The sequence below is a fragment of the Symphodus melops genome, assembly GCF_947650265.1.
Source record: "Symphodus melops genome assembly, chromosome: 19".
In the NCBI taxonomy this organism is placed as follows: Eukaryota; Metazoa; Chordata; class Actinopteri; order Labriformes; family Labridae; genus Symphodus; species Symphodus melops.
The window spans coordinates 9,155,855-9,183,402 of record NC_136709.1 but is presented as its reverse complement, the minus strand read 5'-3'; the positions used below and the strand labels follow the sequence as shown (position 1 = coordinate 9,183,402).

The 27,548-nt window shown below is 40.7% G+C and overlaps 1 protein-coding gene across 4 annotated transcripts in view; it reads right to left on the bottom strand.

Annotated features, from left to right (window-relative positions):
• The window catches only part of dlgap2a (discs, large homolog-associated protein 2a), a 181,599-nt gene that overhangs the window by 63,984 nt on the left and 90,067 nt on the right, over positions 1-27,548 (bottom strand). The window contains exon 2 of one of the 4 annotated variants that reach the window (XM_079369040.1): positions 24,450-24,482. The exons of the other annotated variants lie outside the window; for them this stretch is intronic. The gene's annotated coding sequence lies outside the window, so the exon portion shown is untranslated. The remainder of the gene's footprint in view (positions 1-24,449; positions 24,483-27,548) is intronic. 4 annotated transcript variants of the gene reach the window in all.

Genomic DNA, 27,548 nt, shown 5'->3' with positions numbered 1-27,548 from the left:
TACAAAGTGACAGTATCAGCGTTCCTTGTTCCCACCAGCATGACAATACTTAAAGCTTTTCTGCTCCTTTATTTTTGAGAAAAAAAGCTGGATGTTAAATGTGTATATTAGAGCTCTAATCTTATGGTTTTATCATGCGTCGCCACAACTCAACAGACACGTTTCCAATGTATCTCTCTTTCAAAAAAAAAAAAAAATCATATCTCACTCTAGCAATTGTAAAAGGTAAATATCAGAATCAGAATTGTGTATTATTACCAAGTACATTTACACATACAAGGAATTAGACTTGGTGTATTGGTGCAAAGCATTTAACAAAGGAAATAAAAAAGAACTAGATAAATGGATTAACACATTTCCCTAAACTAAGACTGTTTTAAATTTTGTTTCTATATCTGTGTATCTGTTTCAGACCTGGAGCTATGGAGCTGAACATGATATGGCGGTTCTATTTTGTTTTGTTGGCATGCTTTGCTGCATTGCAGAAAGATAATCATGAGGACTTGGATTCATGGATTTACAGATAATGACTATTCATTATTTTTGTAAAAGGACCGTTACTAGCGTGAACTATACTCTTTATTTAAACATATCAAAGATTTCAGTAAAAACCCCGAATATGAACTTTATTGGGTTTCTGTGTTCACCCTGATCGCTCCTTTTGTCCATTTGAGAGCAGCCGAGTCAAATGCCACTCTCCGCCCGTGCAATGCAGGATGGTATATATTGCTTGGATAGTGATCATCGCTCGTCCACTACTTTTCAAAATGTATTGTGTATACATAGATTGTCAGAATTCAGACAGCATTACAAAATGGTGTGTCCACAGTACAGTGAATAGGTTTCGGACACAGCCTAGGTCATGGTGTATTTTCAGACTTTGACTCAGGTAATGGAGTCTCAATTCTGATTCAGACCAAGTTAATGCACACTTGAGACAGATCTCTTGTGACTTAGACTTGGACACTAGAGACTTGAGACTAGACCCGGACTGGAAGTTTGGTGACTCAGCTACAGTTTTAATCTGTATTTAATATCATGCCACTGTTTCAAATCATTTTTTGCACAGGAGGATTAGTGGTTTGTTTGATACACTGACACTAGTCTGGTCTGGTTAGTGGTGGTCAACAATAAAGAGAATAATTTATCAATAACCACCACACCACAGAAGCACACAGGTTACACAATGATCCCCTCAATCTTGTTCTATGTAACCTCCCCCTCCCCCCATTTCTTTTACAACAGCTGGAGAAATTGGGGTATTCTCCAACAATGCATCTGAACAAACTCCGGCCAAATATGCTCGATTGCAAAGGCTTGCATTTACATGGTAGAATCATAAATCCTGCACAGCTACCCAGCTATGAATAAATCATGCTGAATGTGAAATTCTGCCACAGGAAAGCCCTGTAAGTGTGTGTGTGTGTGTGTGTGTGTGTGTGTGTGTGTGTGTGTGTGTGTGTGTGTGTGTGTGTGTGTGTGTGTGTGTGTGTGTGTGCGTGTGTGTGTGTAAGACAGAAAGAGAGTATGTCACTTCTTATGTAACAGCCAGGACTGCATTCAGAGGCAACTTGTTAAAGGAAGCCTCAGAACTGTGCCTGGTTGCCATAGCAACACGCTCTGAAGTTCCCATCCTTTTGCTGTCGATGCAGCCACTGAGGACTTCAGGACAACAAAGGAGATACGATATTGTCACACTGTTATTATTTGTAGTAAGTATCGGTCGGATGGTTTTAATTCTCTGCCGGTTCATCATCATGGCAGGACTCATGTTACAGGTCCAAATCAGCCCTCAGTCCACAGAGACAATCCTATCATGTAACTGATTTTAGAAACTCTAGAGCTCCTGTGAGTCCTGAAGGCATCCACCGTCTTCAGGCTGGAGAAGCCAATTGAAATCCTTTTTTTCCCCCCTCTAATGTGATTTTGCTCTCTGCAGACCACAGCAGCCCAGAGAACAGAGGATGGAAGGCCTGACCATAATGACTTTTAAGAGATGGAAGTGATACAGATAGTCCCGTTCAGATCCTTGTCTCTCATTCGCTTTTTCCCCAAAGTCAGCTGGAACATTCGAGGCCCAGAGTCAATCAGTGTGCTAAATGATTACGGTAGCTGTGATGTAAGTCTGGTCAAAATCAAATAGGAATATTAAGTGTGCTGACATCATTTGAGGGTGGAAACAAATGGTTCAGATACAGCACTGTATAAAGCCCTCCTGTAATACATTACTTCAGGATCAAATATGCTGGGCAGCTTTGACTCATTCTGGAAATTGGGGTGTGGAACCAGAAGGTTGCCAGTTAAAGTGTTGCTACAGGTTGATGAAAAGATGCCAGGCCACCACTGCCAGGGTGCCCTTGAGCTTAAGTGTGGGAGTTGCACGTCTTTCAATAACAACTGGAGAACCGGAGTTTCCCTTCAGGGATAAATAAAGTGGACAGGAAAAAAAGGGAAACAAAGATTGAACTCTTCTACTATACAAACCATCTTATAGTGCAAAACAACTCACAAAACACTTATGTGCTGGTTCAGGTAAGAAGGTTGGATTTTGCTCAAGGGAGTTGAATTTAATACGGATATGTCCTGACAGTGAAATGTAATTAGTTGAAGAGCTTGTTCCAGAGTTAAACAGTGTCAGCAGTGAAAGAAAGATGCCTGTGTGAAGTCTGAACACATCATTTAAGGCAGTAGCTCAGTTCATAGGGACTTGGGTTGGGAACAGGAGGGTCTCTGGTTCGAGACCCGGTGCGGACCAAGTTGATCTGGTAGCTGGAGCACTGTCGGGGTACCCTTGAGCAAGGCACCAAATCCCCCATCTCCCCACCAGCTCTGTCACTCTGACGTCTCTCTGTCAGTGCACGTCCATGGGATCCTGTTTGTGCCTCAGCCTGTGTGTGTTGCATGTTACACCAGAGTGTAAACACCTAATTTCCCCTCGGGGATCAATACAGTACAATAAAAAATACTTGACCAACTTGAAAGTATATGCTAGTAATTGGTACATTACATCCTATTGATAACGTTTGCTGGTGAATTGTTTTAGGATTGTAAATGCTTTTTGCCCCATAGAAACATTTTCATCACAAGTTCCAGGTGGAGTCATCACATTTTCCCGTTGGACAACCAGTATATTATTAATTATAGCACAAAAATTGTATTAATAAGTACTGCTGGATGATAAAAAATGTTTCTCATGAATATTTTGCAAATAAACTAATTGATTGAATTGATTTTTCAGCATTAGATACGTTATATTTCATTTTAGCACAGTTTTGGCACCTGCAAAACTTTTATGTGATTAGATATAAATGAGATAAAGGAAGACATTAATGACGGTGAACAATACGAAGTAAATGTTTTACCCCATAATATATTTGAAGGTTCAGAGAATTTGCATTGTGTTGTTTTGTCTGGTTGATTGCAGCCCACTGAATGCCATCAGAAAATCTAGGTTCAATCAGGAATACTCTCGTCATAGATTTAACCTTATAACTTATGCACTTATGGTTTGTACAGTTGTAGTTGGCAGTACTGGTTCTGGTCTCTGTTCCCAGCAGTATTAATGCGATATGCCACAGACTTTTGCGGAGAGCTCAAATCTTTAATTCCCCACATTGGGACTTGCATAACAGAACCTGAATGTGCATGTAATGATACTGACATCTTGCAGCCATAACAAGCAAACAATTCATTCTAGAATAGAAAATGTGCTGACTGACCCTGGCAGAGGTTTGGCTGGTGGAAGATGATGCAAGAGGAGAGGCAGAGTGGTTTAAAGACCAAAGTGTGATAATGATTGGTTGGCATTGGGGCAGTTATCAGATCAGCTGACGGCTGCTTGTGGGCAGACTACCAAAATTCCACCTGAACTAACGCATGTCTCCATATGAGGTCATAACTGACCTGCTGTTGTAGTGCATAAATAACAGGAAGGGTGGTCCAAAAGGATGTTTGAGAGATGAGAAAAATGTGCATATGAAAGGTTACACAACCATGAGGATATTTGCTTTCTGTACTTAAAAAAATCCAAATGTTAATTCCCACTTTACTATTAGAATATTTTTCCCAAAAATTTTGAAAAAGCTTTTAACACAAAGGCAATCGTAAATTACCTCGTCACTCTCTTCAATTGTGGAAATGCACAAGTGAGGGAGCTTGCTGGCTGTCGTTTGCCTCCCTGGGCACTCACTTATTCTCGTAATAACTCAGTGAAGGAGAACTGATTTACCCTTTCTCCGAAACCCCCTAAGATCCAGCATACGTAGCTGTAATGGGATAAAAGGAGAAGGAAACAAACATGGAATGAGGCTTTAATAACTGTGTCAGATTGGAAGCAGCTGTCACTGGTTATTTGATGCTCAAATATGCAGCAGAAACAAAGACAGAGAGCGACAAATATGAACTAATGACAAATAATGTCATCAGGGTCAGTCAGGTCTGGACATTTTTCAGGTAACACTCAGCAGGAGACTTCTGTGTAGGTCATCAAAGTCCTCTCTAGAACATCAACATTGTCATTACCAACTTTTTAAAATTTAGTTCTCACCATAGACCATGAAAATAATGGACATAGCAACCATGATATCGGCCACTGTTATTTTCCAAGTTATTTTTTATTCAAGCCTTGAGCATTTGGCTTTTGCCATGTTAGTTTTTTCCAGCCATAAGTTGCCATATTTGGATGAGCGTGTAGCGCTAGAGAGTAGCAAGGTGATGTAACATGCCAAGTTGTCTAAGCTGTGCAGTCTATGTCCTTGGCTAGCACAATGGTGAAGTTCAACTTTTTGGACTGTGACAAAAGAGAGCTTGTGGAACGTAGATGAAGAAAGAGAGAAAATGACACAACTGAGTAACTTAAAATAAGTGGTCTCGTCATAGCCATGGAAAGTCAATATCTCTGTGGGTGACGGCCAACCACAGTCCACAAACCCAGGCGCCGGAATGTGGCCGGGTATGGCAAGTCCAGTATACGTGCTAATAAGTGCTAAAATATCACTCCAATAATAGAAACTATGTACCCACTGAAAATAATGGGAAATAAAAGATTATGGACCACTACATAGCAAACCATAGCATCCAATATTTTGCATGAAGCACATCACAAAAACGCACCAACAGCACATGTTTACATTTAAATTTACTGACTGAATTAGTTGAAGGTACACCTAGCAGATGATTTGCATAATCCAACTTTCACTCAAAGGAACCTTGCAAAGTTATGCAGAACTTGGCATTATTTCCTGGATTTGTATGAGGCCTTAAGCATGTTTATTTTTGCTGCAAGGTTGGGAATTTAATATAATATTTGGGAGTGAGATGCTTAAACTAGTCATAGTTCTGTTTTATCGTTTGCGTTTTTTCATTTCTCAGTGCTACAGGATGTCGCTTCCTTTGCACATGTAGCCCCTCCAGGTAATTGCTGTACATGTTCAGGAGTGAATTGAATATCTCAAGGGGAGCAAAACAAACACAAGAAACAGAGAAAGCATATCAAACACAAGTGTTGAGATGACTGGTGACAAGCTAAACATGTTGCCTATTTTCAGCTGATATCACTACTTCCAACTGTGTTTATTCTCTAGGGCCCGAAGACTGAATGTTATCGACAGGCCATTTTTGGAATCTCTGCTTGGTGAGCAGAAGTAAATCATAACTTGAGACAGGTTGGCACCATGTTTTTGTGCAGGAATCGTTGTGCTGTCAGATGGGGAGTCTGTCTGAAGAGGAGAGGCAGACACAGGGGAAAAAGATGGCGAAGAGAGGTCGCTTTTTTGGTTAAAAGTTTTGTCAGGAAGACTCCCTTTGATTTGGATGTACAATTTCAGTCTTTCATTTTAGTCAGACAACTCAGGTTTCTAATGTTTAGAATTTATTGCAGCAGAACACAGTTTGTATTTAGCATCCAGGCCCTCACCTAATCACTCCTTACATTTTTAATGTACATGCAGGAATTTCATGAGTGATAGTATGATATCCTAACCCCCCCCCAGTCAGAGTCTACAGGTAGATGTTGAGGCAGGTCAGACCTGGTAATGAAAGAACAGAGGAAGAGACCTGAAATCTTGCAGCTCAAATAGACAGCTAAAGCTCCTTTTTCGATCGGAGGAACTATCCCCCAGAACGATGGTCTTGATGGTAGATAGATAGATAGATAGATGGATAGATGGATAGATGGATAGATGGATGGATGGATGGATGGATGGATGATACTTTATTGATCCCGAGGGAAATTCAAGTGATGAGGAACTTCTTACGTTTTGACCAGATTTACCTGGGTAAATGTGTAGTTCCGGGTAAATAATCTGCACCAAAAAAAGACCCTACAAGTGGTTTTGTACTTTTTTTTACAATCTAGGGAGTTTTGGGGCAGGGCCAGCAGCACCTGCAGGACAGAACATCTGATTGGCCAGGCTCTCAAAGCGTAGGCAACGTCTGATTGGCCAGGCTCTGTTAGCGTAATAACGTCTGATTGGCTGTGGCAGAAGACTGGAACACAACATTGGAAAAAGGTGTTGTCAGGGGATTGTTAGGAATGAGGCACGTCAAGTGTGAAATCAGTGCAGCTCGAGTTGACTGCCTGAACTAGCTTGCAGGCGTCGCCTTAAGCTATTTCAGGCTACTCTTTGTGAGAATCTTTGGGGCAGAAAAATATCAATCCTAACAGAGAACAGGTTAAATTTTTATTAAGCAGAAAATCTTCTTGTTAATAATGAATCCGTTTTTTTTTTGTTTCCAAAGAAACTGAAAAAGTCACATTTGTGAGCTGTTAATGTATACTAATATCTAAAAAAACAATTGAGGATTGAGCAGAAGTTCCTCATTGTTCTAAAACACATCTATAACTGCAATTTGTTTTAAGGCAATTAGAACCTCTCAAACAGGAACGACCCATCCCTTTAACCACCCACCATTTAAACACCTCTCCTCCTTTATTTCCCGAGCTGCAGGTTGCTTGGAAACAAAGCTTAAGCACATCACAGTCAGGACCAGAGTGTTTCTCTTTGCCTGAGGCCACACGTGGTACCCAGGAAGATGTAACAGTGGTACAGCCGCGAGCTGTGTACCAGTCTGATTTTAAAGACTCAGTGTGAGAGGTAACTGTGAACACACTTGTCATGAAATCTGCCTCACTTTATCATTTTCATTGGGGTGGCTGTAAAAGTGCATTTACCCTTGAAAATGAAAAACTATGGCTTGAAAAGGAAAATCCGACGACTCCATCTTGGCAAAAGATGAGTCAACTGAAGATAAGTCGGTGTGCATTCTGATTCTTGAAAAAAACCTATCAATTACAAAAATATTTAATTCACAGTGGCTCACAATTGTTTTTGCTCATCTTGGCAATTCTTGTTGTATGTGTTTTCCATTTCTAATTGGACTCATTGAACAAAACTGATCCAACATAAAAAGCTGAAATGCCAAAGAATCTTGTCATTCTTCCTTCTGAAACGTAGATGTTGGATTCTGTCGCAACTTTGAAATGGAGATGTATGTATGGAGGAACAAAGAAATTCTGGTCCAGATTCTGACAGGACATTGACGAAACTATTGATCAATAATTCAAGAAAATACAGGACATATATTAAACTAGTGTGACTTGCAGTCCTAGTTTAACTTGTGGAGGGTGAAAAGGTACATCGTGACTTTAGGTTTGCGAATGTGCCTATGATCAAGGACCGTTGATTGAGACACTGTCAAAATAAAAGAGCAACGTTGTATGAATATATTTCTCTTGATGCGTTCATGTTGAACGGTGCTTTAAAAATAAACGCTTCTATTCTGCACAACATTAAAAAAAATCTTAATACCACTGCGTAGCATTTGATACACACTGTTAAATACGTGTTTACACTTTGATGCTTCTATTCCACAGGAGGAAGAACAAATGTTCTGTATATATTCCCCCTGTCTCGGCAGCCAATCTCACTATTTGTAAAAGATTCAGTTTTGTAATTAACATCCTTTTTAAAAGTAAAATGTATTTCTCCACATTTTTGGTATTAGTATGAAGAGAAAAATGTCACAACATCTTGGTGGTCTGTTTCTTGGCCATAATCAATTCAAGTCCCTGTGATATTCCATCAACTCTAATCTCCATATCCAACAAGGCAAGCCCTGGAGGTTAACAACTGCATCGTTGCGTCACACTGCCTCCTGATTGGTCTCTAATGCTTGTCCTTGAGGCGAGCTTTGAAACGCTCCTACAGTATATATGATGTGTAAGCATGATGCAAACAAATGAGCCCACAACTATTACTCCACCACAGAACTAGACGATCACAATTGAAAGAAGAGCAAAACTATTTGATGAATGAAGCTTGTTCATCCTCCTTGACTTCATCTCTCCTTTTCTCATCAGGGAGATCACACAAGTCTGGGAAAAACACGAATTACAAAGTATTCAATATTTGCAGGTGTAATTCAAAATCCACAAAGTGTTGCATGCCGCAAGTCTACGTGTGAGTGCGTGATCTTGGTGTAAATGAGAAAACTGCTGACATGTCTCACATCACTTGGTGTTCAAAGCAAACATGGAGGGCAGGTGGAGAGAAAAATAGCAGCCAAAGAAGAAGACAAATTAACACGGGACAAGGTGAGAGAAGGCGAAGCATGCAGCGAGGCATATTTATGATGGATTAAAGCTGTTTTGCATGACTTAACGAGCAATATATGAAACATGCTGGGAATATGTTTCACCCAATGGTTGATTTAATACGATTTAATACCTAATTATGTTCCGCTTGTCATACTTGGTGCCTGAACGTGACCAATGAGAGGTGGAGATCTAATTGATGCTGGTCCCCTTGGTTCAGCTCTCTGCTAATAACATGGGGTTTGTCAATCTGATAAAGGCAAAAGATAATAAGTCATTACCTTGAGTTATTAATGTTGTGTACTCTCAGTAAGCGCAGGGCATCACTCACCAGGTTACACCAGGCTGCTTAGTTGGAGAAGGTGATCCCACAAAGATTAGGAGGGATGATTTTGTCAACACAAACTGCGACTTTATTATGCACAAGGTAAAGTAGCAGACGAGGTCCACAAAGCTGCAGTATATGAGGATATAAAGTTAAATGGTTCTAATACTAATTAAAGTGTTTACAGGTTTTCCCATAAGATTTAAGACATAGTGTGTGTGTGTGTGTGTGTGTGTGTGTGTGTGTGCTGACTGAGTCAATAGCAAAGGTCAGTATGTGTTGACCTTTCCTGCATGTGTCACTATTGATTCCCTCAGTTCACAATGAAAAATCTTGATTTAAAAAAACATGTTTTTATTGCCTGCACAGCTGTTATATTTAGTTGTTATTTATGGATGACGAGTAAAGGTGGTATACCTTTTTTCTTGAAGCTAGAGGTCAAACTTTAAAAGTCAGTCCTGCCCTGTGAACGATCCTCACTTCCAGAAGGTTGACAGACGGACACCATGCTATGATTTGTATATTTAAGATAAAAAGTCCTAATTTGTGTTTTCAACATTATCTTCCGATCTCTCATTTCAAATTCCTTTATTTTTACCGTTGGTCCGTCAACTTGACAGTGCCTTCAGACATGCTAGTTTGAATGAATCACATCAAACCTCAGCATGACAATATACTCACAATGACATAGCTAGTGTGATTGGCAGGTATGACGTTAACCATGTATACCAGGGGTGTCCAAAGTGCGGCCCGGGGGCCATTTGTGGCCCTTGAGTGGATTTTTTGTGGCCCTTGACTTCAAATCGAAGAATCAGAAGATTTTGGCCCCAGGCCTCATCAGATGGCATAATTCGTTCTTTTTTTCCTTTTTCATGTTAGCGAGGGAGACCTCTAAAAGCCTGACTATTCTTTCCAAAAAGAACACAACAGTTTCCCACAGCAATTAGTTATTGTGTATTTACATTATTTTTTTGAAGAGGTCAAAATACAAAAAGTTCCTTCCAATATTTAAAACAAAAAACAAAAAACAAAAACCTGTGGCCCGTGAGCGATTCTAACACGACAATTTTGGCCCGCAAGAGAAAAACTTTGGACACCACTGATGTATACCATCTTCTAAGGAAAGCTGAAAACTGTTTGCCATTAGTTGATTGCAAATGTTTATGTAGAAGACAACATAATGAGGATATGCTGCTCTAGAAAGGAGTGTTTCGTGAAAATCCATCCAATGGTATTTAATGAACCTACAAAAATGGACCGCCTGATGGCGCTAAAAATTAAATAGAGGGAACACGGAAGTTATCTGGATAAATCCACTGGATACCTTGAATATCTGAGACACATTTCACTGCATTGCATGTAGTAGATAACTGAAGCTTTGTTTTGACCAACATGGCAGACTATTCAACTGAATGACGACAGACTTAACAACTGACTGACAAAGCCATAAACAAGGAAATCAAATAGAAACAAAAATGCACTATCCATTTGACCTTTTATGTATAACAGCCTCGCAGCTTGTATCCTCCCACACACAAAAAAACATGTATCAAACTCAACTAGAAAAGGAGACAAAATGGGTAAAAGATCCCTTCTCCAATTCATACTGAAGGCATCATCCCGCCATCAACTTGATCTGTTGACGCTCACTTGTTTCACCTCGTAAGCTGGTCAGATAAAGTGGATGTGCAAGGAAGGCGTGAAGAGTTTCAAGAGGTCTTCTGGGTGCCACAAGGAAAGATTACAGGTTGCATTACCTGTGCAGAGGTGCCCTTACAGTGATGGATTGTTTGGGTTTTGGAATGAACGTTAAGTGGGACTGGCTGTCAGGGTGTTCAGTGTTCGAGTAAACCCAGAGTAAGTATAGTGAAAGCACTTCAGGTTGGCTCATACATAGAGAGCCTGCTGCTACAAAATTGGCATATTATTAGAATGCCACTGCTGCCTGACTCATTTTGAATTCACAAATATGCAAAACAGGCTTCATTCTAACTCCACGTCATTGTTGACACATCTAATCCGAGACCTCTTGGCCTGAATAATGTGACAAATGTGTAAGAAAGCAACAGGGTGTATTAGATTTCAGTAAAACACATGTGATGGAGGGCTATGAGAGTTGGCACACATCCATCACCCTCAGCCACACGGCCCCACTTCCTGCCTCAAAGATTAACCCAAAGTGACCTTCTGAGGAGGCTGCGCTAGGGATTAATGTTTCCTGAGGTTCGCATTGAAAGGCGTCCTGATGGAGACCCTTTCGGATGTGAGGGGGCTTTAGGCCGAGGGCACAGCACACACCATTAACCTCTCTGATCTTGGATTATTGCCACATCAGGCTGATGATGGTTATCACACACAGACCCGTTAAAAAGAGCCGGGTATTTGTGTACAGAGGTTAGCTGACAACAGGAGATACTGTGATTGGACATAGTCTTTGACAATAAAAGACTGAACCCATTCTCTGTAAACACAATGACTGAATTTCCCCAGACAAAGACACCGTTTTGAAACAATCTGCGACGTTGACAGCTCATATTAAATCGTGACGCTAACAAACCCAGAATATCTAAACTGCATCAACAAGAAATCATTTCGAAACAAAGACTTTTTTCACAACTTTTGTGTGAAGAGAAATCCGTCATGGATGATTCAAATGTTCCCTGGTGGGGGTCAGGGGAGCAGAGACACAAGAGTGGGGTTTTGTCATAATTATTGCTGGAAATAATGACAGTCCCCTCCAGCAGTTCTTGCTGTGAAAATGAATCCTCTCACTTTTATTTATGCCTTTTGAGTGTGTGTTTCCGCTTAAAAAAAAAAAAAAAAAAAAAAAAAAAAACAAGGGTGGAGGAAGGAGCAGGAGATTTTTTATTTTATTTTACCAGTGAAAAGTGTGTCTGCAGCTTGACGACTGCTCCTCACAGGCATGCAGACACTATAATTAATGGATATGAGCTAGTGTTGAATACATTTTAGGTTTAAGCGCTATGAGGGGCGATTCTCAATGTTAAATAAGGAGAATAATGTGTCAGAAGATGCTCAAAAGCTTGCAAGACAGCTCATCCGAAAAATAGAGCCGCGACGATGAGATCATTAGAAAGTGCGACATGTTTATTGTCCAGAATTATTACCCAACATTTGCAGGACTCAGTTTTCTTCGGGCAATAATTGCAATGTTTTTCCTCAGCTGCATTCCAAGCTTAACTTCTGCTAAGCACATGTGTCGCTTTCAAGTCTCAGAGTGAATGGAGGCAATGAATTCTTGGGCCGGTGGGAAATCTGTCAGGCTATCTCGACTCATTTGTGTTCACCCGAGTTGCACAGAGGTTAATAGCTAATAGAGGTGCAGATAGAGTGGTCACTTAAGTACTGCACCCCAAGTTTCAGCGTCGTTTCCAAACACATCCTTATTAAAAACATTGTATTTGATACAATAAGGATAATATTATTGAGATGTGGGGTCACACCCCTGTTATTAGGACATGCAGGGTAGAAGAGAGAAAAAAAAGATGAGAAAAATATTTATTTCCTTCAGGCTGCATGCTTTCAAGAATCCAATGTCTTCTCCCAGCGCTGCTGAGCCAAATATCTGTCTCAATGAAGAGGTGGCAGAGCATGATAATGTGATTTTGGTGCAGGCACATGCACTAGAGAGGAATAAAACAGAGTGAAAGGTAGAGTTTGGAAAAGAATCGAAAACATCCTTGAGTACAATAACTAAATAAAAAAAAATAACCCCAATGTTCTACTGTAGGATGTTTTCTGTATTCATTATCTTCCCTGTCACGGTGATTCAGTATCACTGAAAGACTGCCTGTCATAGAGCGCAGAGGATTTAGTCTACCTCTTACGTAAAGGGATTGTGCCTCACTGCGACCTCAAGCTGTTTGAGCTTATCAACTTGTAAACAATGCAACACAATAAACTGATGAGCCCAATACCATCGAGCTGCAGCCCATCTTGTTTTATGAGCTACACAATGTCAAATGTCAATGACGTCAGCTCATCTTGAATGAAAAGAATCGACCGATCACTCCACACCCTGCAAAATCCTGCCAGAATAAAACAGCAGTGAAAAGAAAAACGGGGGACAACTGTTCCAGCAGGAAGTGTTAGAGGTGGAACATTATGTGGACAATTCAGATGGGTGAAAATAGGAGTGCTCATGATTCACCCAAGCTGGAGCCTGACAGTGGCTATCAGTCTTATCCCCAAGAAAAAAGAAAAAAAAAGAAAAAAAAAAACATTCTAGTGAGTGTAAAGAGCCTATACATGGCAACAGGGTGCTGCAAGCCAGTGCATCATCTGATAACTCCGGCCCTGTCTAACGCTTGGCTACTCAAGCAGTGTATCTGTAGAGACTTCATGAATAAAAGAGCGGCAATAAACTTTGATTATAATCAAAAACCGATCCAGGGCTTAAACATGAGGAGTTTGCAGTGAGGGTGTATAATCACCAGAATCTCAAAGGTTCAATCATTTTGAAGAGCAATGATTTGATTCTATGGTTCTCCATATACATGAATGAGGCCTATGATCATATAGAATAAGGTCTATACCATAGGAAAGCAGTGAGCACAGGAACGATGTGAAATGATGACATCTTTGACTCAGCGAGGGAATTTTTACGAGCCGTATTACAGTGCAGTAATTGGTTCTTGTTGTTGCAAAAATCTGAAAGGTTCATGCCTAGCTGGGTGGAACAATCTGGAGGGGAAGCTCCCACCTTTGCCCTTGAGTGTGTGTTCAAAGAGTAGAGGGAATAAAAGAGAAAGAGGTGGTGGAAGAGGGAGATAGTGAGAGGTTCCCTGAGGCTGGGTTTTGGGCTTTTAATTAGGAACCCAAGAAGAAAGAGGCAGCGCCCAGAGGGAGAAGACCTCAGCACTGATGACCACAGTGGTGTGAAGCGATGGACACGCTCATATTTAGAGGAGGACAAAGGCAGAACAGATGGAAGGAAAGAGAGGGGGAGAATACCTTCTGACCAGCAAGCTGCTGTCTTCACTATTGTGTCTGCTTTATTTATAATGACTTGAACAGATTCTTTTGATTTTAGCTTACTGAAAACCTCAGTGGGTGTTATTCTGTTTTCTCAGAGACAGTAGTTAAGCAATTAATTGAATGGTAAGTTGCCATCTTTAGTTACATAACGCAGTGACAAAATGACTGAACAAAGACTGGGAGATATAGAAACAGGAAATAAGGAGAACAGGCAAGAGGGCCAGACAGACAGGCTGCATACAGGATAGAAGTATGAAAGACTGGAACCATTACATATCATTTTATTTCCTGGATCTAAATGTTAACAATCAATTACAATTGACTGAATTTTTAACCTTTAATTCAGGTGTAACATTGTTTTTGTATTGGTCATTATACGTCACTGTCATCATCCAGGCCAGTATAAACAAAATAATACCTTAAAATATCGTTATAGTAGTATACAAGCAGTTAATAAAAAGGGTTCATTTGTTAGCTAATATGAACATAACCACCACCATAGACAATCATTTTTTATATATTTAACCTCAATACACACAATTTTACATCCCTATGGAAGTCATTTTATTTTTGCTGATTTCACTTCAGAATTTTAAGTGACAACCTATTGTAAAAGAAATATTTTTTTCTTTAAGGCAAGATTGATAATTTTAGAAAACTGGAATTAATTTGAAGGTTGCCTTCCCTCTCCTCCGGGCCAGCTCAAAAGCCACGCACCTCACTTGCAAGCACAAACTCCTTTGCTCCAGAAGCAGACCTCAGCTCATCGCTTGCATTATAGAAAAATAAGTTGTTTATTGTCTCATTCAACAGTAAGTAAACACTAAATCTTATCATGGAATTTCTAAAGGTGATTAAAATGTGATTAACCACATTTAACAATTGACATTCAAGATTTGTAGCGATTAAGAAATGTATATTTGACAGTCCTAAAAATAACTTTTAATAATGTTTGAAGTGAAACATTTTCTCTTTTCTTTTATTTAAATAAAATTTCTTTTCTTTCCTCAACTCATTCTGTCTCCATATTTTTACATTATGATCAGGGTTGTTTAAACCGTTCATCCTCTTCACTTTTTCGTCACGTAAAAAAAAAGGCTGTGTGTGTTTTTATCATACTAATGCATAAACCTTTTCAAAAGTTGAAATGTGAGTATTTGACATGATAGCCCCCATTGTGAAATAAGCTGAAACATGTCTGCACCAAGAGCATGGTGATGACAAATTCTCCAGCCAATTTATACCACAGCCTCTAGGAGCTTTCCTAGTAATGAGTCTATCTGCATGCCGGCAGTCTGTTCAGTTGTTATCAACCCCAGAGTCCAGTATCAGCCCATGAGCTACAGCCCAGTTGGAGGCAGCAATGAATTTAAAAAATCACTCTCATTACATTGACTTCATTGTGTCTCAGAAATCCATGCTTATCGGTGATAGAGACACAAATGTTTGAGAAAATATTCATCTGTGAGTCATTTCACTGAGAGAAATATTTAGTTATTTTGCTGACAAGCTCTGGCAGTGTGACTCACAAACTGGAGCGTTCACAAAAAAAAAAAAAAAAAAAAAAAAACACATCCAAGAAAATCCCCTCTGAGTTGGTGCAAACTTTTCTCCATGTTTCTGCTGCTCATCAGTCTTTTGCCTGGAGTGATGTCAAGATTTTCTCTCGCTATCTCAGGATTCTCTGAGCAAAGCTGCACAGTGTGCGCTCCCCTGCAGCCATTACAGCCCAACCTGGACAGCTGCTCACCTGGGAGACACACACACACACACACACACACACACACACACACACACACACACACACACACACACACACACACACACACACACACACACACACACACACACACACACACACACACACACACACACACACACACACACACACACACACACACACACACACACACACACACACACACACACACACTATTCTATCTATTCGATCTATTCTATCTTGCAATCTGATTGGGAGTGCTTGGGTTTCTCATGTCACATAGCAGACACAAAATCATGATAGTAATGAACAGCCAAAGACAGACACTGTACCTCTGATTCTAACTCCAGCTAAGCCTGCTGAGGGTCTCTCACTCGCTCTCTCTGCTGTTTAACCCGTCTGTATCTTTTACCTCCTCATTATTCGATCCACCGATTTTTGGTGTTTCTGGTGACTCAGAGGCAGACGAGATCGATGCCAGCAGAGTGTGAAGAAGAGAGAAACTTGTTCCATTTCAATCTCCAGAACAGATACATCCCTGCACATTTGTCATGCTTGCACTCAAATTGAAGCTAGATTAGATGGCATGTAATATGTGAGGCAGTGCCAGCCATCTGCAACAACCTTCTCCTCGCAGCCTTCTTCATTATGCAAGCATGATAAGATTTTTATGTCACGTACCGACTGAGATAGAAGTGTCTGCCTGAGCTTTTTGAAATTAATTTGAAATGTACTGAAGGCAGCAAAAAAAAAAGAAATCAAAAGGAGAAACCAGACAAGTGTGTTTAAAGGACAATAAGTGGCGTCTGTGTGTGTTTGCTGCTTAAAAGAGAAAAGAGGTCAAGAAAGCTGAGAGAGCAACTTCATGATAAGCTCAAAAGATTGAATGCCTGCTGCACTTTTCCCAGCCGCCGAGTGAATGAAAAAAAAAATGCTCTCTGTTAAAATAGCATGTTTTCTTAATCCCACTTTACTGGACAGCTGCAGGCACTTTCAGATGTTATATTTATTCCTCACTCTCCCTTTTCCCTATCTTATTCTCAGATGGCTATAAGTGACATAACTCTTGCTTTGGAAGTTTCTCAAACACTAAGCCCCTTAAATGTTGTGTTTTCCTCCCAGAGCTGGGAACTGCATTACATCCCATGTTGCACTTTTGGTCTTCAGGCTTTTTGGCTACTTGATTGTGTACGGTATTGTGCATGGAGGACGGCCAGATCTGCTGGCAAAGGACAGGAACGCTGAATCCTGAGGCACACGACTTGTCCAGAAAAAGGCAAACGATCTCTTTGCATGGCCAGGTAAGCAATGAAAACAAAAATCAACTGTGAGAAACTTTCTAGTGTGTCGATTTCAGCGCTCTCTGAATAAGTATGTCTTAGGTTTTAGCTGATTATGTACTTTTAATGTGAATGTAGGAAGAAAAAAAAAAGACTCTCCCTGCATCCCTGCAAAATTGTTTCAATTGTTTGCAAAGAAGATTGTAAACTGGCTTGCTCAGTCTGCATGCTGGTAGTCATGTCTTTGAAGTGCAGCAAATACTTAAATATGTATATATCCTCTACAGAATATCAATGGAGCTGGCACTTCACAGACAAAACAAATTCAATCCTTTGGTAAATTCAATTGTAATAAAATAAGTACACACGGTCACACACACAAGGATACACCCTGTAGTGAGTTTTTGCCAAAAGTGAATTTTTAATTTCAGCTTGACTTTAAAAGCCTTGTTCCTTTTTTTTACGAGCTGACCACAAACTGCATTGTAGAAGCACAAAGTGTAATATAATAAATGTGGAGCCTCTGTATTGTATAATGCACAGCATCAGTAGTCCCGTCACACCTACTACACTAACAAGCCTCCTTCATATTGGACGCTGACCTTGGTCATTGGTCTGGCTTGCATCCTTCCCGTCTCGCCAACATACAATGTAAACGGGTTACTGAAAAATTAAAAATCCATGCTGCTCAATTCAATACAGGACAGTGTTTCTGGGCTCAGAGGGAATATGCATTAGGGTGTAATGACATTACTTGTAACTCCAAGATGCTCCCCACCTTCCTGAGGAAATAACTAAAGGGGGCCTGAATAAGTACAGTGCTTGACTATGGTGGTACATTTCTGAGAAACAGCCATTAACAGTGTTGATAAAAGGCAGCTTGGAGCCGAGACTGTATAGAAGAAGAAATCTATTAAATATAGTTGCATTAGGTTCGCTGCACAGTTCAGTCTGTTGACCTTTAAAACAAGTAGAAACCTGGTTACAACAAGACTCACTCAGAAGGGTTGGAAGGGAAGGGGGCACTAAGGCATTATGGAAAACATTGTACAGTACTACACAGTTGTGTTTCACACATGATTGGTTAATTACAGCATTCCAGTGTCTATTTCTCTGCCTCAGACCTTTGAAGAGGGGTCTGAGACCTACAGATTGATATTAACATATCAACCTGTAGGAATAAATCAGGTTGATCTATTTTGTCCGTGTACTGCGAGAAAAACGATAGAAATGTAAAAAAAAAAGACTCAAAACTGTCGGCTGGGACGAAGAAACCAGCAAAACTTAAGATGGCACATGAAATAAGTTTAAACGGAACAGTGTCAGATACGCCAGGGATTAAAGATGATGAATAGAAAAAGAAAATTCCAACGGACTCGGTGATGAGGCAATCAGGTGCTGCACTGATTTGTGTTCACCTTCACCATCAGAGTAAATCTTCAGTTTAATTTATCATAACAGGTGACAGCCTTCCTGTCATAATTTAAGAAGGCGACGGAGTGAAATGTGGAAGAAGTATCGGCCTGCTCGGACTTGATGGAAAAAACCCCCCCAATAACAAAACATTTTTGGTGATGATTTGTGAAGTGCATGATTTAAGCAAAGGATTTATAGACTTTTGAGTGGAGATGTTTACAGGCAGGCTGCAAGATGACGTTGTTAATGTTAAAATAGCTGCAGACAGTGAGAATAAACGGAGAAAGTGACCGTTTGACTGAATTATGTGTTCTTAACTCGGTCTGCACGGATCAACTGTGTGCTGTTGCACTAAAAGTAAATGGTGCACGTGGTGCTTCAATGTGTGTGTGTGTGTGTGTGTGTGTGTGTGTGTGTGTGTGTGTAGGCTATATGTTGGTGTGTCTCAGCCATAGACAATAAATAGGATGTTCCCAGTCATGACAGTAGAGAGGAGCAGGGAGAAGTAGCTGCAGCTAAAAAAATACGGCTGCACTCTCTCGTACTTTCTCTCTCTATAAATGAATGAAAAATAATTTAAAACAGATCGGACACACTTGGGCAGCCAGAATTTATAATTTATAGATTCCTTCTTTTTTTAAAGTTAAAGATGCAGTTCTGCAAAGTCCCCTTCTACTTAAATTCTGTCTCCTGGGAATGATCTACAACTGACTACAGATATCTTTTGATTGAATAATGCTAAAATTATGTGCATTTGTCTTCAACCAACCAACCAATGAATTTTACTTCTTTGTTGAATCTTTTTAAGGGAGATTCAACATTGATCAAAACAGCAGCAAGATGACTTTATTTTAAACGACAGGAACCTTCAGCAGAACCAATGATATTGTTGACAGTGTTGTCCACAAGTTTTGTGAGTGGCACAACCAGGCAATAAATCCCTTCAGAATACAGCCAGAAAACAACGTGTGTTGTGATTTCTACAGGAATGCGGTTTTCTCTCACACCTTTGTTTTTTGTCTGTGCTGTAAATTACATGCCACATTTTTCACCTGCACCTAACCCCTGAATCTCTCAAGTGTTTTCTTTATTCCTCTCCCTCAAAGTGAAGTTCAGGGTGCGTGTGAAGGTTCAGTTAATGATGAAATGGTTCCTCACACTACACCTGCTGTCTCTGAGTAAGTGGCCTATGCATCAGTTGAAGGACAGGGCTCTTATTTAGCCTCAAAACAGCTGTGATTTCCTTGTCCCTGCAAGAGTAATACAGAGACTGAGACTAACACCATCTGTCAGACCTTGACTCAACTTCGTGGAATTTTCATTAAAGGTATTATGCGTGACTCCACCTTATAATTGCAGTTTTGTGGGTTTGAAGTCATGGAGTTCCTGTCAAGGTGAGTCCAGTAGCTTAGACTTTTCAATAATGTTTTTTTTTATTATTATTTTTTATGCCGCCTTCAGGTCCATGAAAGTGTCCTCCCTGTCCTTGTGCTATAATAGCTATTATTCAAAGCTCTGATTCTTCCTGCTACAGCAGTGAGACACGGCTGAGTGATGCCTTCTCTTTTTTTTTTCTCTGTGTTGAATAAAAGTGTGTTATTTTCCACCGTATTATCACAGCGGCTCTTTGTTTGGATCGCTATTTCTCACCACTTTTTTTGGAACAATGCCTTCTTGTATCAATGCAAATCTTGGGCCGTTTCCATATACCCAAAAACCCAAGGAAGGACATAATTGGTGCGTTGTCAGCAAAAAAAAAAAAAAACAATACTATGAGCTTTTGTTTGGAAGACTGAGCACTTCAACTGAGTTGAAGTGTGTGTTGACCATGCAGCTGTGTCTGAAGCCATTTTCAAACTGCCTTGCAAAAGTCGTGTCACTAAGCTCAGAAGTCATCACGTCTTTGTCTATTTATATTGATTCCAGGACAGCGTAATGCTGTGGTCCCAGTCTCTGAACTCACGTTACAGTACGTGCCAGTGTTGCGGAAGCACGGCACAACGGGAGCTCCAGATACACATATACTTTACTGCGCTCCCCCACTGCCTCAGCTGAAATCGTCTCGCCTCTGTGATGACCTCCCAAGAAGGCAAAGAAGAAAGAGTGGAGAGCACTACAGTATGTGCCCCCATTATGACTCTGCAACATTCAGATTGAGGGTGAAAAGTCACAGGGGCATAAATATTAGGGCTTGTGTTGCATTTCACACAAATCAACAAAGCTTGATAAAGAAATAGAGAAAAGTGCTGTATAACTTGTAAGCCATAAAAATACTTGTTGGAGACTTTAAATGAATTATCACATCAACTTAAATAAAAAAAAAAGACATTGTAACACTTATTCAATCAAGAAACCAATACACTTAGTGTTTGTAACATGATCTAATACACACAATATGCATTAAAGGTGCTATTTTCAAAAACACTGCGTTTGTAGAAATATCTCATGGCCGTCAGGCGACCTGCTCCAGTAACCTGTCGCTCGCTCTCCCTCACTCGCTCGTCACTTGTGCTCGCACAGCATCAACATCGCCCCTGAAACACTGGACGTTAATCGGCATAATGTTTCCAGAGGAGGTTAGTGGTCATACACACGTGAGAGTGAATGAGTCCGTGTGTCTCGTTCTCCATCCTACAAACGACAGTGTCGGCAGGCGCTGCCTGAGAGCAGGAGTGTGTGATGAGTTTGTCCGCTTGTGAACGGATAGAAGTGTGTGGAAGGCGGCCTCTGGCTGTGTGTGATGAGTGCGTAGTTTGTACTGTTGATTTATGTAAGCGGAGCGGAGTGAGGAGGATGTTGAGAATGCAAATAAAATGACACTTCCTGGAGCTTTCGTGGAAAATTGTAGACGGGCAAAATTGTATACTGGCAACACAGAGACAGTGAGCATCGAGTTTTACACATCAGTTAAACGTTTGCTTATTAGTGGTCCATAAAAAACGATTTATACAGGTAAAAAGTTACATATATATGATGTCACTTGTAGTTATATAGAAATCCTTAGACCATTAGGTAGTTCACGGCCAAGCGGTATCGCTGCAGTTTTTCTGAAACTTACATATAGCAGCAGCAAGGAACAGACACACAACATGGCACGTAACTTAGGTGAAGATTCAGACATTTTAAAAGAGTTAGTGGAGACCTAAACTTCACTATAAGAGACAAAATATATAATCTACACTCACCAGTAAGACGGGCATAATTCAAATCGATGCATATTCCTTTTTTGCCCAGTGTAAAAAAAATTAGCTGTACAATATAAACTCCTTAAACATCAATATTGCTATACTTCAGGATTGTGTTTAATACCACAAACAACCATGTTTTCCTCCTTTCATTATTAAAAGTGTAAACGCGTCAGTCAAATCCAATTCATGTCTCTTAATCTTCCATAAAACAATTCAAGGAATACATGTAACTAGGGCAGGAAGGGATGAGACGCTTGTCAACAGGGAGCGTAACTCTCCTGCCTGTCAGTCCGCCAGTCTCATCTGTAAAAGTTAGTCCTTTATGTTCTCTGGTTAAAAGAAGTTTCCAAATGTTGCCACTCTGAACAGCATTTAGTCATATCAGTACTAATGTGCATTTGTTTTGAGTCGTCTCTATCACAAGACCGAGTAGTAACACAAAGGAGGAGGACCTATTTGCAGGAACTGAAAAAGAAATTATTTATTTTAACAAAAACTTCCTTAAACTTAATCCAACAAACCCAAAAGAAGAAAAACAGGGAGCCACAAGGAAACACTGACAAGGAACATAGGAAAAAACGGCAAAAAGAACTACAAACTACGATGAACTGACACAGAGTGGATGAAACACTGAGACTAAATAGACATGGGGTAATCAGACACAGGTGAGACGACGAAGACAGTTGAGACTTATAAAAGTAATTAAGACAGGAGGGAAACAGAGAGAGGCAGGAAACCAGTCGACACTGAGAACTCCAAAGTAAAACATGGAACACTGAAGAAACACCGAGAGGCACAGGGAGGCACAGGGAGGAGACATTACACAAAAACCAAACAGGAAACACTAAAGACTGAACACGTAAACACAATAACACTACACTAGGAAATCTTTCACTCTCAGAAACACTATAGGGAAAAACTAAAACAAGACAAGAAATCAAAACTCAGGAATTCAAAACTAAATCATCAGCTCATATAACAGCTGACCTGCATGTGAAAGAATACAGAGCCATGGTGCAAGACCATAGTCCAAAAGGATGCTAGTGGCTAGCTACTGAAACTGAATAGTTTCTTATACTTTTTTAGTGGCTTCAGTTACAGCATGTGATGCTTTTGACTCAAGTGGACAAATCTTAACTTCTGTGACGGAACTCGACAAGCTTCTTCAAAAGGACGATGCTGACTGTTATATTCTGATAGTAGTACACTGACTATTGAAAGGGATGGAGATCAATAAGATCAAGATGTTTGAGCTTATTGATACTGCTATCAAGTGTCTTTGTTCCCATATGACGTTTTTTTGTGGGTCACGTCTTTTGACTCAAATCCCGAGAGCACACACATTGACACTCATTGGCACACTCATTGATTGGCTAGTAGTACGTCAGTATTGTAACACCTCTCCAATCTTGCCATATTTCAAAGCCATCACACAGATTTTCACGGTTCTAGGACCTTATCATAAACACTTCAAACACACAGATCCATACATTTTATGTTTATCTGAAGATACCAGAGTCGCCAAATCGTCAAGACACAAAATCCAAAACTACTCTCTTCTTCAAGCTGGCAGCCCAAACCTTCCTTCAAAGTTGCACTATGCTCAAGCATAAGTCGAGACGAAAGCTTTCATTTTAAACCGACGACAACTTCGATACAAACTCATACATACAGAGTCTTTTCAGGGCTTGCCTTCCTCTGGAAGTTCAACAGCATGCTTCTCCCTGTGACTCTGTGGCCATGACGCCCTGTGCAACGTGGGGCAACAGCCTTGGGATCTCCCTCCTGCCCCTCTACACATGTAGACAAGCAGTACAGTACAGTACATAAACATACCCCCACATCATGAATACACATCCTCTTGTCCTTCCCTTTAGGCCTGTCCTCCCCCCTTCTCTCTGCTTTTCTCAGCAGGGGAAGGTCAGCCGCATGCAGTTATCGCGCTCAATTTGATTATGCCTTAATCCAATCAAGCAAAGCAGAGAAAGCCCCATTGATTTTTGAGACATAGAATGATGCTTATTGGGCTTAGAGGCACATGGCTGATTCCAGGACAAGGTTAGGTCCAGAGGGAAATGTCAAATCTGTCACTGAGCCTGTCACTGAGCATGTTTATGGCTTGTCTCCTGCTCAATGCTCAAAAACCTGCCAACTCTCGTGGCGTTCACAGATAATTTCTCATCACTACCTTTTTGTAAGATTGCTGGTTACTACATGCTCCGTTTATGACAGGCGACAGAGAAACACTTAAGCAATATTGGCAAGCCGTACCAGAGAAAACTGAACAATCCATGCAAAGAGAAAGTTGTAAAGAAGAAATGGAAGGAGACTAAGGGGAATGATTTGCACTTTGAAATGGAAAAATGAGGATGTTTCAGTTGCATGAGTAGCACAAAATAAAGATGCCAGCTCGGGAGCTAAGCAGCTTTCAGCGACTCAAATGCATCTGAAGTATTTTGTACAGTTGTGATTTCACAAATAGAGTGCAAAGACACTTCTGGAATCACACATGTACAGAAATAGCAGCATTCAGAGAGATGTAAAGCAGGTGGCAGTTTGATTCGTCAGCATTTTGAAAGTGTGCCCTTCAGTCTTTATGCTGTCAGTCATGAAGGTCATTAAGAGCAAACTGAAGTGCATCAAGATGGCCCCCTCCTGGAGTTGTATCTGTTGACCAACCCAACTGACAATTTTTAGGTCCCTTGATAAATGCTTTGAAATGTAAAACAATTGAAAACCAGGAGGACGCCATCTCAATGTACATATTTAACCTAGATCCTGGCCTGCTTTGTTGCGTCGCTGTGCTGAAGACTGAAAACACTGCGTCTGCACCACAGCGCCGCCCCCTCTTCACCTCCCACCCTCCCCGAACAACAAGCCGAGAGATGACGATGACAACAGCTATCGGGGAATGGCGAAGCCCACTCACCTTCTGGTTCACCACACAGTGTGCACTGTGATTCTAAACAAGGACCAAAGAGAGACAACAGGAAATTAATAGAAGGAACACATATGCATGTTTTGTGCATGAGTGTATGAGAACAAATATCAGCGCCATCAACCTCAGTATAGAAATGTTAACAACCTTTACAAAAGAGTCAGCAACACTTTTTCTCCATCATAAATAGATCAAAAACAATACACCTGAGCAAACAACATGGGGAACGATAAAGGTTATATTTTAGCTCCTAATGTCGTTGCAGAGCGGTGCCCATGTGCAACATAATAGAAACTCAGCCACCATGCATAATATGACCATCAGCCACATGTGGCTGCATAAAAAGACACAATGATGCAGAGACAGACGTCAAAGGGGCGAGGAGGGGGGGAAAACAACAGAAAATGAGAAATTATATTGCTTCAATTCATCACTGCCATGTGCAATAGATGCTGCGTGCCAAAAATATGAACAGGCAAACCAGGGTAAGACTCCAAATTTAAATGGAAGAAAAGAATGCATTGATTTATGATCGCACACCATCCATCATTGTTATTGTTTGCATTAGAAATGATTAAGGATATTTCAGGCGTTGCATGCATCTTGCATTTTTACAAAAAACAGAAACTATAATTTCTAAATTCATCCTCGATAACAGACCTCATTACTCCCATGCAATCATTACAGCACACAGAGCTGATCTAAACCAGAGATGTGACTTTGAAAAGATAGCCAGCTTTTTCTCTCAGTGGCAAAAAAAAAAGAAAAAAAGTAGCTGTTCTGGAAGAAGTGCTCATTTTTTTTTGACAAAACAGAAAAAAAGGTTAAATGGGTTTGATTTCACGTAATGAAAAGAATGATGATGGAAATGAGCATTATGTCCTCAGGCATGAGCTTTCACAGACGCTCCCAAAACAGCTGTGATGTGTCAATGTTTTTCTCTTCCCTGACGTTGCAGAGCCCTAAAGAGGACATGTTTTTTTTTTTTTTTTTTGTATTCAAGCAGAGGCTTTTCTTCATCCCATAACAACTCGTTAGAGCCTTAATTAGATCAGCAGCAACCTCGGAGTCATGACTTGTTTCATTTTGAGAGTTAGACATTTCTTTTTTGAGGGGCCATATCACCAAATTCATGGGGATAGAAACAACAAAACATGTCCATAAATCCTCAGCACATTAAAGTTCTGCTATGTCTCGCTCCCCTCCCCGGGTGACCTTGCTCATGGGCAGGGTGCAGCGAGGACAGCTTGGCAGAGCAGCTGATGAATGAAAGAGCTCTTTAAATGTTCGTTGTCGCTGTCAGACTGGGCAGGTTGTAAAGTGTCGCAGCCTTGACTCCTCTCATGATTAAACTGTCTGCTGGATCTGGCCAGGGCACTGAAGTGCTGCTGCTTAACTTTCAATACTCCTTCACAACACCATTTCTCTCTCCGAAATTTTCTTGAAAAGTAAAACGTGTGCAGTAAATCCAAAAATTAAAGTCCAGTTAATCAGTCTTTATTGCTACGACAGTCATTTATACTCAAACACATTTAAAATCAAGAAGGACTTTGAAGACAACGCCACTGAAAAAAGAACAGCTCTCACTGTCACTTTGCGGAAGTAGTGGCATCATGACGCGACTTCATGTTTTATGTTGTCAGTCGGTGTTGGTGTTGCTGTTGGTCAGGGTCTGTGTGGTGAAGTCACACACAAACTGTACGGCCACTGGTGGACAGCTGAAGCATGCATGGGGAAAACTTCTTGGTTTAATTAGTGTTTGTGTCTCCCCACCCACTTAAGCCCAGCTCCACAGAGTCAAAGCAATTGGCTGTGTTAGTTTTTGAATCTGAAGTGCTTGTGAACATCCCTGTGCGGGGGCTTATATTGACCCTGGTCAGACTGCTCTTACAGTGTAGGAACGATTATCGGGTAGTTCTCTTTAGCTTTCCAATAAGATGTGTGAAAAGACTGCCTAGATTACATTGTTAGCTAAACTTAAGCCTTATTTGCATGGGATAATTATTACAAGGGAACCTCTGGCCATCCAACGGCAGTGTTTGGTTCAGCACATTCACACTGGATAACTGAAGTCTGAAATGACTTTACTTTAATATGAATTTACAGACATTTCTGGTTGAAAATGCAGCGGCATCGCATGACTTCCACCTTGTCTCTGTGGGGCAGAGACAAGTATGTTCGCTTTAGGATATATAAAGTATAGAGCTTTAGTTCATATAAACTTTGAAAGCGACCATACAATAACAGTTTGCATTGAATCCAAACCCCAGCTATTTTCCTCTCTATTTTGAAGAGATGGAAACATTACTTGGAAAGTGTCTGCTGCCGTGGGTGCCGTGCTGTTCATTGAACGTGCATATATTTTTTGAGTAACTGTGAACCTGTCAAATTGAAAGTCATGCACAAGAACCCAAGCAAAAATGACTCTGGAGATAGTAAAGGTTCCAAGGTACAAGAGTTGCCAAGCACCGTGTGATGAAATAAGATCTGTAGCAACGTGGGATGACTCGGACGGCTCCAGTGGGAAATAAGAGCCTGATCTTTTGCAATTGTTACCAACTAAATTTTGTTTAAAGAGAGTGTACTTAGAAATCGTGTAGGCTGTCTGTTCATCTGTTTATAATTTAATAACATTAGGTGATAGGCGATGTCTTTTTGTCTGTAGCAGAGTGAGTGAAGGCGCAGAGGGTGTAGCCACCCCGGGCCCACTGTTGTCTCACGTGACAACTCACAACTCACAACTTTGGGCCAAATTGAACATAAATGTTAGTTCTTTAGGTGAATATTTCGAATAAAGTTTGTTTGACGTAGTCTAAGTATCTCCTCTTTTTAGCACAATTAAGACACGCAACGCAGAGAGGGGCCCCCACCACTGCCAAGGGGCTCCTCAACTTCGGCAGCAAACAGCATCAGCGGGGCACTGTGGCCTGTTTGTAGTGTAGCCAATAGGCCAACTGCAGCCGACCATTGGCTATTACTATAGGATATAGGCTACAGCATATATTATGCTATATAGCTTATAGACAGTTTTCGGGCCCACTATAAGTCCCTGCCCCCTCTGCGATAAGCTCCGCACCTGCTTCTTGTGCA